The sequence below is a fragment of the Phyllobates terribilis genome, unplaced genomic scaffold (assembly GCF_046119375.1).
Source record: "Phyllobates terribilis strain yellow unplaced genomic scaffold, ASM4611937v1 Scaffold_11__3_contigs__length_659146591, whole genome shotgun sequence".
Taxonomy (NCBI): Eukaryota; Metazoa; Chordata; class Amphibia; order Anura; family Dendrobatidae; genus Phyllobates; species Phyllobates terribilis.
This window is the reverse complement of record NW_027362771.1, coordinates 409,102,481-409,121,831: the sequence shown is the minus strand read 5'-3', so window position 1 is coordinate 409,121,831 and position 19,351 is coordinate 409,102,481. Positions and strand designations below refer to the sequence as shown.

Here is a 19,351-nt window from a genome sequence, read left to right as displayed (position 1 = left end):
GGTCAGTATAGATGGACTAATACAACAAGTCCCACACACAGCTAGAAGCCCAATATTTTTTCAGAGGTAGATGCAGAAAAAAATATATTCAGTTTGCAACCTGATGGAGGTCAGTATAGATGGACTAATACAACAAGTCCCACACACAGCTAGAAGCCCAATATTTTTTCAGAGGTAGATGCAGAAAAAAATATATTCAGTTTGCAACCTGATGGAGGTCAGTATAGATGGACTAATACAACAAGTCCCACACACAGCTAGAAGCCCAAATATTTTTTCAGAGGTAGATGCAGAAAAAAATATATTCAGTTTGCAACCTGATGGAGGTCAGTATAGATGGACTAATACAACAAGTCCCACACACAGCTAGAAACCCAAATATTTTTTCAGAGGTACTGTAGATGCAGATAAAAATTATTTTTAATTTGCAACCTGATGGAGGTCAGTATAGATGGACTAATACAACAAGTCCCACACACAGCTAGAAGCCCAAATATTTTTTCAGAGGTACTGTAGATGCAGATACAAATTATTTTTAATTTGCAACCTGATGGAGGTCAGTATAGATGGACTAATAGAGAAAGTCCGACACACTGCTAGAAGGCCAAATATTTTTTCAGAGCTAGATGCAGAAAAAAATTATATTCAGTTTGCAACCTGATGGAGGTCAGTATAGATGGATTAATAGAACAAGACCCACACACAGCTAGAAGCCCAAATATTTTTTCAGAGGTAGATGCAGAAAAAGATATATTCAGTTTGCAACCTGATGGAGGTCAGTATAGATGGACTAATACAACAAGTCCCACACACAGCTAGAAGCCCAAATATTTTTTCAGAGGTACTGTAGATGCAGATAAAAATTAGTTTTAATTTGCAACCTGATGGAGGTCAGTATAGATGGACTAATAGAATGATGCTATGCCCAAAAGATTTTACTTCACTAGGTGCAGTAAAAAAATTGGTATTCTATACACAGGTGGTATATCTTGCAGCACAGATAGGCTACTCCACTGACTAACACACTCTGCAATAGGCCAAAAAGGATTAGCTTTGCTAGATTCAGCCAAATGCTGTGAAAAAAACTTGCACAGCACTGGCACAGACCTGCCTGGCAAAAACTGATAGGAACTGATGTAACCTAGTCCTGAAAAGGACTCCAATTACAATTAGTCTTTACTCCCACAACCTATCTATTTAAGAGCACAGACCTCCCTGATAAAAGTCGTAGGAAATGCTGTAACCTAGTCCTTAAAAGGACTGCAATCACAACTATTCCCTACTCCCAAGCTATCTGTATATTTGTGCGAAAATTGGCTTGAAATTAACAAGGTATAGCGCATACAGCAACAGCGGTGCCGTCTAACACGCAGCTGCAGCAGTGAGAAAATGGTGGCGACGGGGAAAATGGCTTTGTCTTATAGGGCAAGGACATGTGACATACACTGCCAATGACACATGCCCTTGCTTGTGTGAAAAAAAGCACTTCGCTCCGTGTGTGCGCTGCTGATAGGCTGACAGATTGCACCTCCCCACTGCAAATGCGGGAAAGAGAAAAATAAAATGGAGATCTTCATTGTTCCTGCAGAGATCCATCCCCTGCCCCTCCCCCCACCCCGCTGTACACTCAAACTGCGTATTAACATTAATTTTCATCATTACTGAGAAAAAATCCAGTTCTGATTTTGGTGCACGAACAGTTATCGAACATAACCTCGAACAGCCGAATTTTTATCAAATTGTTCGTGTTCGCCGAACGGCTCGAACACCGCCCAAAACAGCTCGAATTTGAGATTGGCGAACAGTTCGAGTAGAACAACGCTCATCTCTAGTTATGTGACACATCAAACTTATTGAGAATTTCATAAGAAAAACAATGGTGTGCTTGGTTTTAACGTAGCTTTATTCTTTCATGAGTTTTTTTACAAGTTTATGACCACTTATAAAATGTGTTCAAAGTGCTGCCCATTGTGTTGCATTGTCAATGCAACCCTCTTCTCCAACTCTTGACACACTGATAGCAACACCACAAAAAATGCTAGCACAGGCTTCCAGTATCCGTTGTTTCAGATGCTGCACATCTCGTGTCTTGATGGTATGGTGTGGTATATGGGGTAGAAAGATAGTGGGGCCATTGTTCATCAATGGAAACCTCAATGCCACTGGATATCTGAAATTGCTACATGATGATGTGTTGCCCTCTTTATGCACTGAAGATGGCATGTTCCCTGAGTTTTTCCAACAAGATGGGTCACCACCACATTATGGGTGTCAGGTCCGAGCATTCCTACATGACGTTTCCTGGAAAGTGGATTGGTCATCGTGGGCCAGTTGAATGGCCACCAAGGTCTCCCAATCTGACCCCCGTAGACTTTTATCTTTGGGGTTGTCTGAAGGCAATTGTCTATGCTGTGAAGATATGAGATGTGCAGCATCTGAAACAATGGGTACTGGAAGCCTGTGCTAGAATTTCTCCTGTGGTGTTGCTATCAGTGTGTCAAGAGTGGGAGAAGAGGGTTGCATTGACAATCCAACACAATGGGCAGCACTTTGAACACATTTTATAAGTGGTCATAAACTTGTAAAAAACTCATGAAAGAATAAAGCTAAGTTAAAACCTAGCATACCATTGCTTTTCTTATGAAATTCTCAATAAGTTTGATGTGTCACATGACCCTCTTCCCATCGAAAAAAAATAAAGATCCAAAATGGCTGACTTTAAAATGGCCGCTATGGTCACCACCCATCTGGAAAAGTTTTCCCCGTCCCATATACTAATGTGCCACAAGCAGGAAGTTGATATCACCAACCATTCCCATTTAATTTAGGTGTATCCATATAAATGGCCCACCCTGTGCATCTTCCCTTTTACTGTTACCTATGAAGACCTTATCTTCAACCACCTCTGCTCCCTATCTAGCCTCATCCTCACCCTATCTGACCACCATTTGCTCACTTTCTCATCCCTGTCCTCCTCACCTACCCCCATATCCCAAAACTAGCACACCCCTGCAGAAACCTTGCTCACTCAGACATTCACACACTCTCTGACTCTATTCTACTTCTGTCCTCCATATCTTCACTTCACTACACAGTGTCACCATTTTCTTCAATGCCACACTTGCATCAGCTATTGACTCAGTCACCCCTTCAGCAAGTGTCCAGGGTTGCTGAGCGACGCTGGAAGAAAACACACTCAGAAGATGACTTTACCACAATTAAACAAGCTACTTTCACATTCAAGTCAGTCCTCACCTCTGCTAAGCAGGACTACTTCACAACCCTCATATCTTCTCTATTCAACAACCCCAAAAAGTTATTCAACACTTTTGACTTTGTCTACCACTGCCCCATCCAACTCCCTCATCTCTGCAGAAGACTTTGCCGCACATTTCAAAAACAAGATTGACCAAACAAGGCAAGTCTTTACTGCTCAACCTCCATAACCCCTACATACTGTATAACAGACAACTGCCCTTCTCCTGTAAGTTTCCTCTCCACCATCACTGAAGGAGAGCTTACTCATCTTCTCTACAAATTACACCTCACCACTTGTGCACTTGACCCCATCCTATCCCACCTCCTCCTCCTCAACCCCACCACCACACTTATTCAGGCCCTAGACCATCTATTGAACATATAATTTTCCCTTCTGCTTTCAAACATGCCACAATCACACCTATCGTGAAGAAACCGTCCCTCGACCCAAACTCTATGTCCAGCTATTGTTCCATATCAGAGCTCTCATTAACCTCTAAACTCCTCGAACAACTTGTCCTTGCTTAACTTTCCTCCCACCTCTCATCTAGCTCACTTTTTTGACAACCTACAATCTGGCTTCCGTTCCCACAACTCAACCGAAATTGCCCTAACCCAAATTACTAATGACGTCCTTACTACCAAAGCTAACAGACAACTGCCTTCAACACAGTCGACCACTCCCTCTTACTACAGATACTCTCTTCATTTGGCGTCAAAAACTTTGCCCTCTCCTGGATCTCCTCATACCTCTCTAACCAAACATTCTCATATTACCTCATCATCCTGCCCTCTCTCAGTTGATGTCCTTCAAGGCTCCATCTTGGGACCCCAACTCTTCTCCATCTATACCTTTCTTTTGGGACAACTCATAAAGTCCCATGACTTCTAGTACCACCTATTTGAAGATGACACTCAGATCTACCTCTCTGGCCCAGAAGTCACCTCTCTGCTGTCCAGAATTTCAGGGTGTCTATCAGTCATATCTATCTTCTTATCATCACCCTTCCTAAAGCTCAATGTGGACAAAACTGAACTCATCATCTTTGCTCAATCTCACCTAACTCCCCTACCCAATCCATCAAAATAAATGACATCACGCTTTCCCCTGTACCGGAAGTCCGCTTCCTCAGAGTAACCCTCGGCTCTGCCTTGTCCTTCAAACCGCACATCCAAGCTCTTACCACCTCCTGCCGCCTTCAACTCAAAAATATTTTTCCAGAATCCTTCCTTTCCTCAACCCTTAATCTACTAAAATGTTAGTACATGACCTCAGCATCTATCACCTTGATTACGATTACTGAAATATCCTCCTCTGTGGCCTCCCTGCTAGCACTCTTGCACCTTTCCAGTCCATCCTTAACTCTGCTATCCACCTCTCTCCTCACTACTTCTCTGCTTCTCCCCTCTGCAAATCCCTTCATTGGCTCCCAATTTCCCAATGTATCCACCTGAAACCACTATGATTGAACTATTGAACTACAAAGCTGTGCATAATCTGTCTCCTCCATATATCTTGGAACTAATGTAACAGGAGACAGTAAAATCTCACAAGAACTATTGCAGGATGTGCCATTAGTGAGGAAAGACTGACATCTGCAGGCCAGTGTTATGCACACGCCCGGGCTAAGCGGCGTGTGCGTGGGATTGGTAGTGATTCCACTGGAATGCCTGGAGGGGCGTGACTAAGTATTCACCCGATCCGACCAGGGTCGCACGACGGCATACGACGCCAGTGCACCAAGGAGGAACCGAGCAGAGGGACCAGGTGCTACTCCAGGACAGACCCCGGACACGGCTGTTGACCCACACAGGGGAATACAGGAACAGGCTGGTAGGCTGGCACACAGACTGGTGGGTATAGGCAGGCACGACTGGTATGCAGGCAGGCGGGTATGCAGGCAGGGGGGTAAAGGCAAGCACAGCTAGAGTGCAGACAGGGAGGCACTAGCAGGTAGGAACACAGGCGGGATAGGACCCAGTACACACCGGGACTCAGGAACAATACAGGCAGAGGGTTACAGGCAAGCACAGCTAGAGTGCAGACAAGGCTGAGCAGGGCAGGACAGGACTGCCGGAGCAGCGGGCAGAAGCAGGGCAGGACAGGACTGCCGGAGCAGCGGGCAGAAGCAGGGCAGGACAGGACTGCCAGAGCAGCGGGCAGAAGCAGGGCAGGACAGGACTCTGTTCACACGGAACAGACAGGAAGGGAAAGACAGAGCCAGACACCCACAGGGTACTTGCAGTGAAGTAGCGAGTGGACCACAAACTCACAAACGGGAGTACAGAGACAACAGGCAGGAGTTAGGTACGAGTTCAGACTCTGCAGAAAAAGGAAGGGAACGGACATAGAGGCAAAACAGGTAAAGGATAGGAGAGAGTTCAGACTGGAACTGAGTGTACGGAGGAGACCGACACTGCAGCGGGATACAGGAGCAGGTCTGGGAATACTGCCCCCAGAGAGGCGGGACGAACAGGCAAGGAGCGTGTTCAGACAGGACAGACAAGATACAGGAGCGGGTCTAGGTAATCGGCCCCTAGAAGGCGGGAGGAACAGGCTAGGAGCGTGTTCAGACAGGACAGACAAGATACAGGAACAGGTCTAGGTAATCGGCCCCTAGAAGGCGGGAGGAACAGGCTAGGAGCGTGTTCAGACAGGACAGACAAGAGAACACAGAAAGGACTCAGTCCAGACACGGGAACTAATACCGCAAAGCAGGAGACATACAGGACTCAGTTCAGACACGGGAGCTGATACCGCAAAGCAGGAGAAATACAGGACTCAGTACAGACACGGAAACTGATACAAAAAGCAGGAGACATACAGGACTCAGTTCAGACACGGGAACTGATACAAAAAGCAGGAGACATACAGGACTAGTTCAGACACGGGAACTAATACCGCAAAGCAGGAGACATACAGGACTAAGTTCAGACAGGCCTGGAAATACAGCCTCCAGGAAAGGCAGACAAGGAAACAAAGACGGGACCTGGCACCTTCAGAGTGCAAGCACACACTGAAGGAAAACACTATGCTCAGGCAGGGATAGAAGGGAGCTGCTGAGCTATATACCAAGTGTCAGACAGCAATAGGCTGAGGACGCACAAGGGGTGTGACCCACAGCAGGTACAAAAAGCAGGAAGTGATCGGGCGCCGCCCTTAAGCAGCAGAGACAGACACAAACAGACAGCATGGAGGGAAGCCAGAGAGACACTCTGGACAGGAGATCAAGTGCGCTCTCTTGCACAGTGGGAGATGGACCACCATGCAAGGACGCCGCCAGGTATGTTACAGTACCTCCCCCCTTACGCCCCCTCTTCTTCAGGCCTGCCAGAATCTTCCGCAGGGAATTCGAGGACCAGTCGTTCACTGGGTTGGAGGGGGACAGAGACTTGAGGGTAATCTCTGCTTCGAGGTACATCTTGTCAAGCTCACAGGAAAAAATAGACGGGTTATCAGGTACATAATGAGGAAAAGTCACTGTCTCTTTGTTATCTGGTGGTACCCCGGAGGATTCAGGAAACAACTGGAGGTCCTCCGCCGGGTCAGAAGAGTGCAGAGGCTCAGAGAAAACAACTGCTTCAGAGTACACTAGGTCGGACTCACTGGAGGAAGCAGGCGAGGTATCGGGTACCGAGTATAGGAAAGTCTCTGTCCATTCACCACCAGGTGGCACCCCGAAGGGTTCTGAACACAACTGGAGGTCCTCTGCCTGGTCGGAGGGGTGTAGAGACTCGGGAGTAACCTCTGCTTCGGAGTACACTAGGTTGGACTCACTGGACGAAGCGAGCGAGGTATCAGGTACAGGATATAGGAAAGTCTCTGTCCATTCACCACCAGGTGGCACCCCGAAGGATTCTGAACACAACTGGAGGTCCTCCGCCTGGTCGGAGGGGTGTTGAGACTCAGGAGTAACCTCTGCTTCGGAGTACACTAGGTTGGACTCACTGGACGAAGCGAGCGAGGTATCAGGTACAGAGTATAGGAGAGTCTCTGTCCTTTCGCTACCAGGTAGCACCCCGAAGGGTTCAGGAGACAACTGGAGATCCTCCGCCTGGTCGGAGGGGTGTAGAGACTCGGAGGTAACTACCACTTTGGGGTACCCATTGTCAGGCTCACAGGACGAAGCGGACAAAGTATTGAGTACCGGGTGTAGAGAAGTCTCTCTCCATTTGTCATAGAGTGGTATCCCGGAGGATTCAGGAGGCAACAGGGGATCCTCCGCCAGGTAGTAGAGGTGCACAGACTCAGAGGTAACCACAGCTTTGGAGCATCCTTGGACATGCACACCGGTTAAAGAGAGAGAAGCATCTGATGCCGGGTGCAGGAAGTTCTCCTGTGTGGAGTCTGGATGGGCAGAAGTCTCTTCGGGCAGGAGAACTGGTGCACTACCCACGCACACTACCCATTGGGGTTTCTCCGGGATACAGGGAGATGAAGCTTCAGTAGGGACTTCAAGGTTGGGGTCAGGAGGTCTCAGGGAGGACAGGCCCTGGCGTGACGGCTTGCCTCTAAGTCTAGCACGTCTGGACTGCCTCTTGAGGTTGAGAGAAGTATTCCGGAAAGCGTAGTCACCCTGAGAGGATTCTGGGTGGGCAGTAGTCTCATTGGGCTGGAGGACTATTGCGCTACCCACACACATTACCCATTGGGGCTGCTCCGGGATATTGGGAAGTGAAGCTTCAGCAGGAGCCTCCGGGTTAGGATCATCGAAGACCATTAGAAAGGCCACCAGGAAGGCCATTAGGTCCCGGAGGATCGGATCCTGTGTTTCATATAGGGGGTTGATCCATTCCAAGGCATCACCCGCCAGGTAAGACATCATAAAGGCCACTTTAGCCCAATCGGAAGGAAAATAAAGAGGGTAGGCCTTAAAGTGTAGCATGCATTGCTCCACAAATGCACGACACTGTCTTGGATCCCCATAGTAACGTGGCGGATCCGCAGGAACGAGAGCTGATAGATCCATCTGGACGGTGCGTAATTCGCCTGGAACTCAGCTAAGGGAAAAAAAAATTATTTATTTATTTTAATGCATATATTCGCTGGAAAACTTCTCAGAGGGCGAAGGCCGTGGGGCTCAACGGGAACCATGGCCTGAGCATGCTGTTATGCACACGCCCGGGCTAAGCGGCGTGTGCGTGGGATTGGTAGTGATTCCACTGGACCGCGCCGGAGAGTGAATGCCTGGAGGGGCGTGACTAAGTATTCACCCGATCCGACCAGGGTCGCACGACGGCATACGACGCCAGTGCACCAAGGAGGAACCGAGCAGAGGGACCAGGTGCTACTCCAGGACAGACCCCGGACACGGCTGTTGACCCACACAGGGGAATACAGGAACAGGCTGGTAGGCTGGCACACAGACTGGTGGGTATAGGCAGGCACGACTGGTATGCAGGCAGGCGGGTATGCAGGCAGGGGGGTAAAGGCAAGCACAGCTAGAGTGCAGACAGGGAGGCACTAGCAGGTAGGAACACAGGCGGGATAGGACCCAGTACACACCGGGACTCAGGAACAATACAGGCAGAGGGTTACAGGCAAGCACAGCTAGAGTGCAGACAAGGCTGAGCAGGGCAGGACAGGACTGCCGGAGCAGCGGGCAGAAGCAGGGCAGGACAGGACTGCCGGAGCAGCGGGCAGAAGCAGGGCAGGACAGGACTGCCAGAGCAGCGGGCAGAAGCAGGGCAGGACAGGACTCTGTTCACACGGAACAGACAGGAAGGGAAAGACAGAGCCAGACACCCACAGGGTACTTGCAGTGAAGTAGCGAGTGGACCACAAACTCACAAACGGGAGTACAGAGACAACAGGCAGGAGTTAGGTACGAGTTCAGACTCTGCAGAAAAAGGAAGGGAACGGACATAGAGGCAAAACAGGTAAAGGATAGGAGAGAGTTCAGACTGGAACTGAGTGTACGGAGGAGACCGACACTGCAGCGGGATACAGGAGCAGGTCTGGGAATACTGCCCCCAGAGAGGCGGGACGAACAGGCAAGGAGCGTGTTCAGACAGGACAGACAAGATACAGGAGCGGGTCTAGGTAATCGGCCCCTAGAAGGCGGGAGGAACAGGCTAGGAGCGTGTTCAGACAGGACAGACAAGATACAGGAACAGGTCTAGGTAATCGGCCCCTAGAAGGCGGGAGGAACAGGCTAGGAGCGTGTTCAGACAGGACAGACAAGAGAACACAGAAAGGACTCAGTCCAGACACGGGAACTAATACCGCAAAGCAGGAGACATACAGGACTCAGTTCAGACACGGGAGCTGATACCGCAAAGCAGGAGAAATACAGGACTCAGTACAGACACGGAAACTGATACAAAAAGCAGGAGACATACAGGACTCAGTTCAGACACGGGAACTGATACAAAAAGCAGGAGACATACAGGACTAGTTCAGACACGGGAACTAATACCGCAAAGCAGGAGACATACAGGACTAAGTTCAGACAGGCCTGGAAATACAGCCTCCAGGAAAGGCAGACAAGGAAACAAAGACGGGACCTGGCACCTTCAGAGTGCAAGCACACACTGAAGGAAAACACTATGCTCAGGCAGGGATAGAAGGGAGCTGCTGAGCTATATACCAAGTGTCAGACAGCAATAGGCTGAGGACGCACAAGGGGTGTGACCCACAGCAGGTACAAAAAGCAGGAAGTGATCGGGCGCCGCCCTTAAGCAGCAGAGACAGACACAAACAGACAGCATGGAGGGAAGCCAGAGAGACACTCTGGACAGGAGATCAAGTGCGCTCTCTTGCACAGTGGGAGATGGACCACCATGCAAGGACGCCGCCAGGTATGTTACAGCCAGGCACAATCAAGCGGAACCAAGTTGTGCTAGAAGATTTGAAGGGGGAGTAATTTCAGATGCCTGACCTAATCAGGTGACCCACAGGAGGGATTTCCTGGATATTTAAGCCCTGCGCTTCAAAGCGCAGGCAGATTTGGTGCGAAGTCGGAGAGTAGAGCAGATGTGTTCTAGAGGTGCTGCAGAGCCCAACGTGACAGGCCTCAGTCAGAGGCCAGTTTCATCTAAGTGCCAACTAAGTGCCAGACATCGCCTAACAAGGTCCGGACCCCTCACAGGAGTGCCCTGAGTTTTGCACATTCTTGTCAGAGCCAGGACCCGTGCTCTGTGCTGATTAAGCTGCTGGAACTCAACATCGCCTGTCAAGAGCCAAGGTCTGGACCCCCCTTCCCCAAGCCTGAGAGACTTCCGTCAACGTTCGAGCTGAGAAAAGACTGAGACCAGAGAGGCACGCCAGTGATAGCGGAGGAACAGCGCAAGTGAACAGGGCCGTCATTTCCTGTTTTCAATTACGGTACCAAGGATAGTTGGGATTAGGACTTAAGTTTTGGAGGGGGCCAGTTGGTGCGTGGGAAGCTCAACGTGACTTGATTATGTCTGGAAGAGACTTGCGGCCTAGTGGGAAGAACCGGTGACCCCTCTAGGGCCATATATAGAGAAAGAGAACTTACGTGGTGGCTCCCATGATTGGGTGCACCACATTACCAAAAATGAACTGTACTGTTACTTACTGAAAGACTCCATTTTGTTATTTCAAGTTACCGTTGATTTTCATTGTTACTAACGGCTTTTGAATAATTGTTATACATAAAGTGGTCATATCAACACCCGACTGTTTCCACCTCATGGTCTCTGTGCGGTGCATTCTGGCACCTGTGTTACACTAATCTCCCAATATCTTCCCACATGTAATCACCGATCCTCCCAAGACCTCTTTCCCACCTCCCCACTTATATATTCCTCACATAACAGCCTCCAAAACTTCTCCCGAATATCCTCCATCCTCTGGAATTCTGTGCCCCAACACGTCCGATTATCCACTATGTTCAAAACTTCCAAGTGGGACTTAAAAACCCATCTCTTCAAAAAAGTTTACAGCATGCAATGACCCTCTGCCAACTCACCCCCACCGGAGCTGCCGCAACCCCCCCAACCTACTGTTTCATTCCTCATTATCCTGTAGACATTAAGCCCACAAGGGCATGGCCCTCCCCTTCTTGTACTAGTCTGTCATTGTTAATTTGTTAATTGTAATTTTATATTTGTATTTTGTATGTAACCTCTTCTCATGTACCATGGAATTAATGGTGCTCTAAAAATACATAATAATAATAACAATAATAAAACCCCCAGCCACTCACCTTTGGGATGAACTAAAATAGAGATTTTGAGCCAGGCCCTTCCGTCCAACATCAGTATCTGACCTCACAAATGATCTTCTCAGAAGAGTGGAAGCTGTTGTAGCTGCAAACTGGAGACCACCTCTATATAAATACCTATGGATTTAGAATTGGGTGTTATAAAAGCTCCTGTGTTAATCTGTTTGTTCATATATTAGATGCATTATTGCAGGAGGATGCTATCAGTTAAATATTTAAGGTCTCCTATGATATTATACTACTTTCGAAATTCATTCAATAAAAGATAACTCTGTGACCTAGAGTCACCAATCTATGGCAATATTTAATTAATAACTGCGCAGTAAAAGCCATTGAGCTATTTGTTGCGAGGAACTTAACACTTGTTCTAATGTGTCTTCCTTACTTTATTGTGTTTTATAATACTATAGTTGTAATAGTATGATAACAAAAATAATTTTATGATCGTCGTACATAAGATTACAACAGCGCAGCTCCATTACTTGGTTTTCAATCATAATTAACAGTAAGATCTTTTGTAGTCATGGAACAGTTGCTCTTTATGGTTTAACTTTATAACACGTGAAAATAAATTTACAAAGACTCACTTGTTTTATTAGCTTTATCTATTTCATGCCCTGTGCACGGATTAGGACAAATCCTATAGATAGAAACCAAATGTTCCTGCTAATTAACTACACCAGCAGTAATGATGGAGATTAGGTCAATTTATGGTTTGTACCATTCACTGACCTATCTGAAATGACCTTGTTTGCTCTGGAAGCTTTAATCATAAACCTGACAAGACTACTTTCAACACTGTGACCTAGCCTTGACATGTATACACGACTTTACAAAGACTCTTCTCAGTTAAGAAATGTTATTAATATGCTAAAGCTGTGTTCCTTTATGTTTTCTACAATATACTCTATAAGAAAATTACTAAAAAGACCTATTGTTTTATAACAGAAAAGGAGAGATTTATAAATTGTGTCCTTGGATGCACCAATTTATGAAGGAGCAATAATAACCTAAATTGCATCAAATTGGTCAAAATGGCACATATAGCATGGTACATTTTTTACATCTTGTTGAACATGTTAACTTTTTTTTGCATATGGTTTTTACCTTCTGCCAGAGGTATACATCAAAGGGCTGATATGCTTCCCATTGTATAGACATACAGTTTCATATGCTGCATATAGACCTCTAATACAAAGAAAAACATATACCATGTGGTATTTACATTATATGACTAGTCTTAGGCTTGCTATATGCATTAGATAACTGTTGGATGAATGATGCCCTGATCGATCATTCAGCCGACAGCTATCTTGGCCATCTTTTCTATACACAGAAGCACTTGATTCGCCGAGCACTCCAATGTTTTTTATGAGAGAGTCGCCAAAAAACATCTCTGCTGGTGGCATATCTCTGTGAGAAAAAAATCGTTCAACAGTCCAAAATCGGACATGCCGATTGACATCTCCCTCAACGATCAGTTGGCTAGCATCCTCATACATATTAGAATGTCAAACTCCTCAATATCAGAGGGTTCAGTCTACATTAACCTAGGCCATGGGGTCCTCTATTAATACTCCCTGTAGCATCGGCATCTCTGCCCCCTGACAGGCAGAGACGCCGTCCCCCTTACCGCTGCACTCCTGGTCCGGCGTCTTCCGGCCCTCCTGCTGCTGCTGCAGGCACGCGCAGCTTTCCGAGCACTGTGTTTAGGGCGCGTGCTCCCTCCCTCTTAAAGGGACCGCGCGTGCCATCCTAAGGAGTCCTGACCAATGGCCGGAGGACCTCTCATATAAAAGGCACCTCCTCCAAAATGGAGGTGCCCATACAAGGTTGCAGCTTTGTGTTCTAAACTCTGCTTCTGCCCTCAGGTCCCACTGCTAGTCTGACTACCAGTCCAGTCTGCCAGCCTGACTACCAGTCCAGTCCGCCAGCCTGACTACCAGTCCTGCCCACCAGCCTGACTACCAGTCCAGTCTGCCAGCCTGACTACCAGTCCAGTCCGCCAGTCTGACTACCAGTCCAGTCTGCCAGCCTGTCAACCTGTGTCCGCCAGCCAAGTACACTCTCCAGCCCGACGGTCTGCCTACAGTCCTAACCCGCCAGTCTGTCTATGGGCCAGGCTTGCCTGCCTACCCGGAGAACATACCAGTTACCTGCCGTGCCTACCAGCCAGCCAACCTGGAGGCTCCTGCCACTTACCCGTGGTGTCTGCCAGTCCATCTTCCCGGATCACCCGTCAGCCTGCCTGCTGTTCTCATCTGCGGTACCGGTCAGTCCCTGCCTTCTGACCCGTGGGAGTCACCTGCTCTCATACAAGGACTGGTCCAGAGTAGCACCTGGTCCCTCTGCTCGGTCCTTCCCTGGTTCACGGAGTCGATTGAGCCGCCGTGCGACCTTGATCAGTCCGAGTTGATACCTAGTTACGCCCCTCTGGTTCCTCCTTGCACCGCAGCACAGAGGTTCCACCACCTGGATCCATAACACTCACAAGGGAAGGATGGAACTAAATAGATAGTAACAGGAATCTGAGATAGTATTTTACGAATTGCTTATATTTTTTAATTGATCTTAATTTTTAGAAATATACATACTTAAAAAAATAGAAAGCTGAGATATTCTGGTCTATAGTGAATGGTAAATATACAGCCAAAGCAAGAGTAATAATGGTTCATAGAATACGTGTAAGATGAAATATTCCATGATCAGAAGGTCAACTTCCAAGAAGATCGCGTCATTGATGACCTTTTGGAGCAATAACTGACGTGTAAAAAATAAGAAAAAAAGAGAATTGAGACCAGACTGTTACATAGAAGCCTTTTTCAATTATGTGCAAGTGTCTTCTAGATCGAATAGAAAGGAAATCATTTTTTCATGAATTTTAACATCAGATAGTCATGTATTAAATAACGATCAGACATGTTCATAAGCTACTAGTCAAGTAAGTATGCATTGTGTTTGCGGAGGTTATGTTAGGCTTCAGAAGACCTTTAAATCTATAGTTGTGTAGAGTATGTAAATATGTATGTACAGTATGTATAACCAAAGTGCCACAGATGGCATCCTATATAATGCTAATTACCGTACATGGAAATTTCAAAGGAAACCTGTTTAAGTAACAAAACATCAGGTAATGAATTGTTAAGCTTATAAAAAACAGATGTGAACTTTTTACCTGCGCTTGACTGTAATATATTCTGAAGGTAGCATCTGAAGGAATAACAGATGAGCACACACCAAACGCTACGCTGTGTTCCAGAAACGAAACGTGTTGTTTGCTGTGTAAGCTGCCTCTTTATATTTGCTTTTAGTGACTTAGATATGTCTGATTCGTGCTAGCTGTAGAGGTGATAGGAACCTTATCCCACCGAGATGTTGACTGATGTGAGAAGACAGTGGTGGAGCTGTGAGGCTTTGCACTTGTGAGCTTTGCTAGATGACATATCGGCTATCACCACCAGGTGTTTGACATGAATGCCCTAACAAAAACAGCCCCATACCACCTCACTTACAACTTGTCATTAAGTTGTAACCTGACACTGCCCTGTGATCCCCATCAGATATATGAGCTATTCTTATTCTGAAAGGTGACAGTTCTGTATGCAGTGCCAGTAGACAACTGAGCTGAACTGCAGTCTTGTGCTTATACAGAGCCCATATGGTAGAGTCTACAAAAATATTACCACTATTTACACATATTCTTCATAATTGTAAGAATTTGGATTATCTGCCTTGGACTCTCACTTTGACCCCTGACAATAAACTGATTTCATAATACTCTGTACTACCACCATCCTAATGAAAGTGAAGAATTCATAAATGCTCATTTATCAATTAAATTAATTGGCGAACATGCTGGATCCTCAATAGCGACAGTTGGTCTTTGTAACTTCTTTTTAGAAAATAGAGGCAGAACTTAAAGAAGTTGTCAACTACTTTGTCAACTCCTTGTCATCCCCTTTGTTTGGCCCCAACAAAATAAAAAAGCTTATACTCACCTCCTGTGCTGCTGCGGTTCCCGCGGTGTCAGCACTTGCTCTCCCCGGGGCTCACGTACTGTTGTTGTGACACAAGAGCCCTGCGCCCAATCAGCTCTGGCGTCACTGTCCCCACCTACTGTCGAATTTAACATGAATAGGAAGTCAGAGATCAGCTGCAGCCCACACTTCTTCTTCATGTTCGATTTGTCCGAAGGCGGAGACAGCGGTGTCACAACAGCCTCACGTCAGCCCCGGGAACGGGAGTGCCAACACCGCTGGAACTGCGCCATCACAGGAAGTGAGTATAGGCTTTTTTATTCAGGGCCAAAGATTTAGTTCAAGAAGGGGTTGTCCTAGTAGTGGACAACCCCTTTAAACAGGGTGCTTCCCTCTATTATTTCAAATTTCCAAAGGGCAGCATGGTGGCTCAGTGGTTAGCACTGCAGCCTTGCAGCGCTAGGGTTCTGGGTTCAAATCCCACCAAGGACAACATTTGCAAGGAGTTTGGATGTTCTCCCCATATTTGCGTGGGTTCCCTCCAGGTTCTCTGATTTCCTCCCACACTGCAAAGACATACTGATAGGAAATTTAGATTGTGAGCCCCAATAGGGACAGCCAACATAATGTATGTAAAGCGCTGCGGAATATGTTGGCGCTATATAAAAATTATTATTTGTAGGGTATATGAAAATAAACTTTATATCTCACCTTGGGAAAACAAAAGATGAGGAAAATCCATTCTGTTGTACAACCCAAAGCCAAGGATCTCACCTTTTTCGAAATAGCAAGTAGTAGAATGACTTATTTGAGTAAATGTATTTCATGTGCAATGCTGCAGAACTAGTTGACGTGATACAAATATTAAAAAAAATAGATAAAATAGCTAAAAATAAATAGGTAAAAATCTATCATAGAAAGAATCTGAAAGTAAATGAGTTGTGCTTTCCAGTAAGAGAGTCTATAACTAAAGACCCTGCACACATTCGATAAAAGTAGGTCATAACCCGGTGATTTCTTGACGTCCGGCCAGCCATCTGATATTTATGGGGGGCCTCCTCACCCTACACGTGACTTCAGGGGCGAGAAGGATCAGGCAGTTGGAATTTCAATGCCAGCAAAGATGTGTATTTCAGCGGCCTTATCCTCTCTCCCTAATGAGAACCTATGAATGCTCGTCCCAGCCGAGTGCTCATGTGTATGGAGGAATCAGTAGAGATAGTTGCGGAATTAACAAATGGGTGCAAGATATTTGACCAACTTATTTCTCACACAATGTAGAGCTAAATATTTTAGTAAAGGAAAGAAAAGCAATATTTAATTGTTGGATATTAACTGAACAGTACCAAGTCTTACGGAACACTGTCACATTAATACTATTTCCATATCTCCTGTTTTATTCAAGCACAGCTTTAAAGGGCTTGGTCAGGTACAGGGCAGCGAATAAAACCTTTGCCCCAGGTGAAAAGGGATTTTTTTATCGGAAAGTGACTTTTTGTTTACATCAGATTTTATGTTAAATGTATTTTTTTTATTTAAAAGTGTTTTTTTCCATATCACTATATATATATTAAATAAAACTGAAATTGCAAGTTTTACACTGGCCACTAAGTTTTATATTACGCTCAAACACCTTATTCTTGGCTCTGACTTGTTGACTTCTACTAAAGATCTTTTAAAGGCATGCTCTGGTCTGTGCAAAGATAATTGTGACATCACCTACTGTAAATGGTGGAGCTTGTGTTATCTACAGTATATAGAAGTGTTACCTTTCATTGTAGTCCTGCCTATAATGATAATGAATGACTGCTGAAAAGTGATCTGTACAGAACAGGAAGTATGAGTCTAGTGTTAGGATTAATGACGGCCATTGTGAACATTGCAGGATTTCAGCTTTTTTTAAAAAATAAATAGTAATTTTGAAAATCACAAGATTTCAGCTTTTTTTTTTTTTTAAATAGATAGTGATATGGAAAATTGAAAAAATATCAGCAAGATAACAAAAATATATATTTCACATAAAAAGCTGATTTAAATAACAGATGAACTATATAAAATACACACACACATCAGACAAATTTCATCTGATACAGCCTGTAGTCATTTTTCTCTCCTCCCAAGTAATGGCTCCCATATACATTAGACAAATGTTGGCCAAACCCACCCTCATCGACAGGTTTGGCTGACTGTCTAATGTATATGGGGCCCCTGACTGATGATGTTGGGGGAGATAAGGATCTGCTATGTCCGACTGCCGAATGCCGATCCTTTTGTTCTCCAGAAGTAAGCCACAGCCAGAGATGTCTGGCAGAGACTTTTTCATAGAGAACACTACCGCACTCTACGGAGCGAGCACTCCTGTGTATAAGAAAGTCAGCTTAGATAGTTCCTGGCTGAACAGCTATCGGCAGGGTATGGGGGGGCTTATCATGCATTATTAGTTCAAATAAATGTGAATGGTGATTCTGAATTAGGAGCAGCTCCAAATTACTTCTTAGTTGTTTATCTGATGGTTTTAATAATAAACTTTTCAAATCAAAGATAAGCATTTTAATTGCCTGCTGAAAGCGATTTGCCCGTCTCCCTGGCCACCATAAATCGCAGTAAGTATATGTGATGAGTAAAGAGTTTTTCACAAACGTTGATGTAGATGCTAAGAATGGGTCTTTGATATCAGATTGGTGATAGTCCAATTCTTAGAACTCTCTCCGACTCTTTCATTGTTTTCTACACACATCTTAGTAGCTTTTGCAGTAGTTGTTCCCAGTATTGCTACTTAGTCTTATTAACTTGGATGCCACTACTAAATGTATGGATCTGTGCCTGGTACATAGTAATGAGGACTGCTTGGTGGTTTTCCAGAGACAAATATGATAATAAATCTCCATTAATATATTAAAGTCTCAGAAAACCTCTTTAATGTTTTCTGGCACACATTTCTGTCCTAGCATTTAATGTTAGTACCCTTCCTTATAAGCCCATGAATTCATTTGGAGTGGAGCTATTATTTAATGTCTGTGTAGTGGAGATAACTCACCCAGGCATCCAGCTATAGAAAATATAACACCATATAGAGAATTCAGATAATTGGATTTTATTGGGGCATAAAACGTGCTTAAATGATATATAATGTTGAATATAATTTCCGTGTGTTTTCCTAAATGTTCAGTCTCCAAAGATTTAACTGCGGAAGATTCTACTGCTCTGCCCCAGCGTAACCTCAGGGTGCATGAGCGGACTATAAATCACCCGTGTAGACTTAGCCTTGCATTATAAGACAGCGCATATACGTGGAGTGTATGAAGTGATTCATTGAATGCAGAATGTTTCTCTCTAATATTCCAGAAATTCTGTATGTAAATGTATTTGGGTTAGACAAGTTCATGTTGTTACCGCTCTGAAAATAACTTTTATACCAAAGAAGCCAAAAGGTTAAAGGATTTGAACAAAAAATGGGCATAATACCCAGCAAGGAGGCACAGTCTCCGGAATAGTCTAGCGTGCCAGCACTAATGTGTATTTAATTATTGGAAGGTAAGATTAATGGTAACATTTGCAGAGGGAACTGAAGATTACATTAGCAGCAAAGTTCACTTTGTTCTTTTAAATGGTAAGGTGTAATTACCGAGGTAAAGTTCTGCAGATATGCTACAGTAAAGCATTTAGGGACTTTAACTCAAAAATGAAGGTCTTGCCTTTATTCTTCCATCAACAGTCATGAATCATATCTCAAACACAAGCTACAGATTAATCAGCAGCCATCGTGTAAAAAAATGATTTCTCTTTGTTTATAAGCAGAAGCCGAGTCTGAGATCCATTATTTATGAGAATACATTAGCATGTTGTAAAATGTAGTAATGCGCTTCTACAGTAGAGGAGGTAACCTTTATGCTATACAGAGAAGCTGGAGATGTCACATTGACC

The 19,351-nt window shown here is 45.2% G+C and overlaps 1 long non-coding RNA gene across 1 annotated transcript in view; it reads right to left on the bottom strand.

Moving 5' to 3' along the window:
* The window catches only part of LOC141165205 (uncharacterized), a 41,559-nt gene extending 26,727 nt beyond the window's left edge, over nt 1-14,832 (bottom strand). The window contains exons 1-3 of the long non-coding RNA XR_012251093.1: nt 14,626-14,832; nt 13,653-13,956; nt 11,433-11,567 (exon numbers count right to left, since the gene is read on the bottom strand). This is a non-coding gene — a long non-coding RNA (uncharacterized lncRNA). The remainder of the gene's footprint in view (nt 1-11,432; nt 11,568-13,652; nt 13,957-14,625) is intronic.
* Between the last annotated feature and the right edge of the window lie 4,519 nt (nt 14,833-19,351).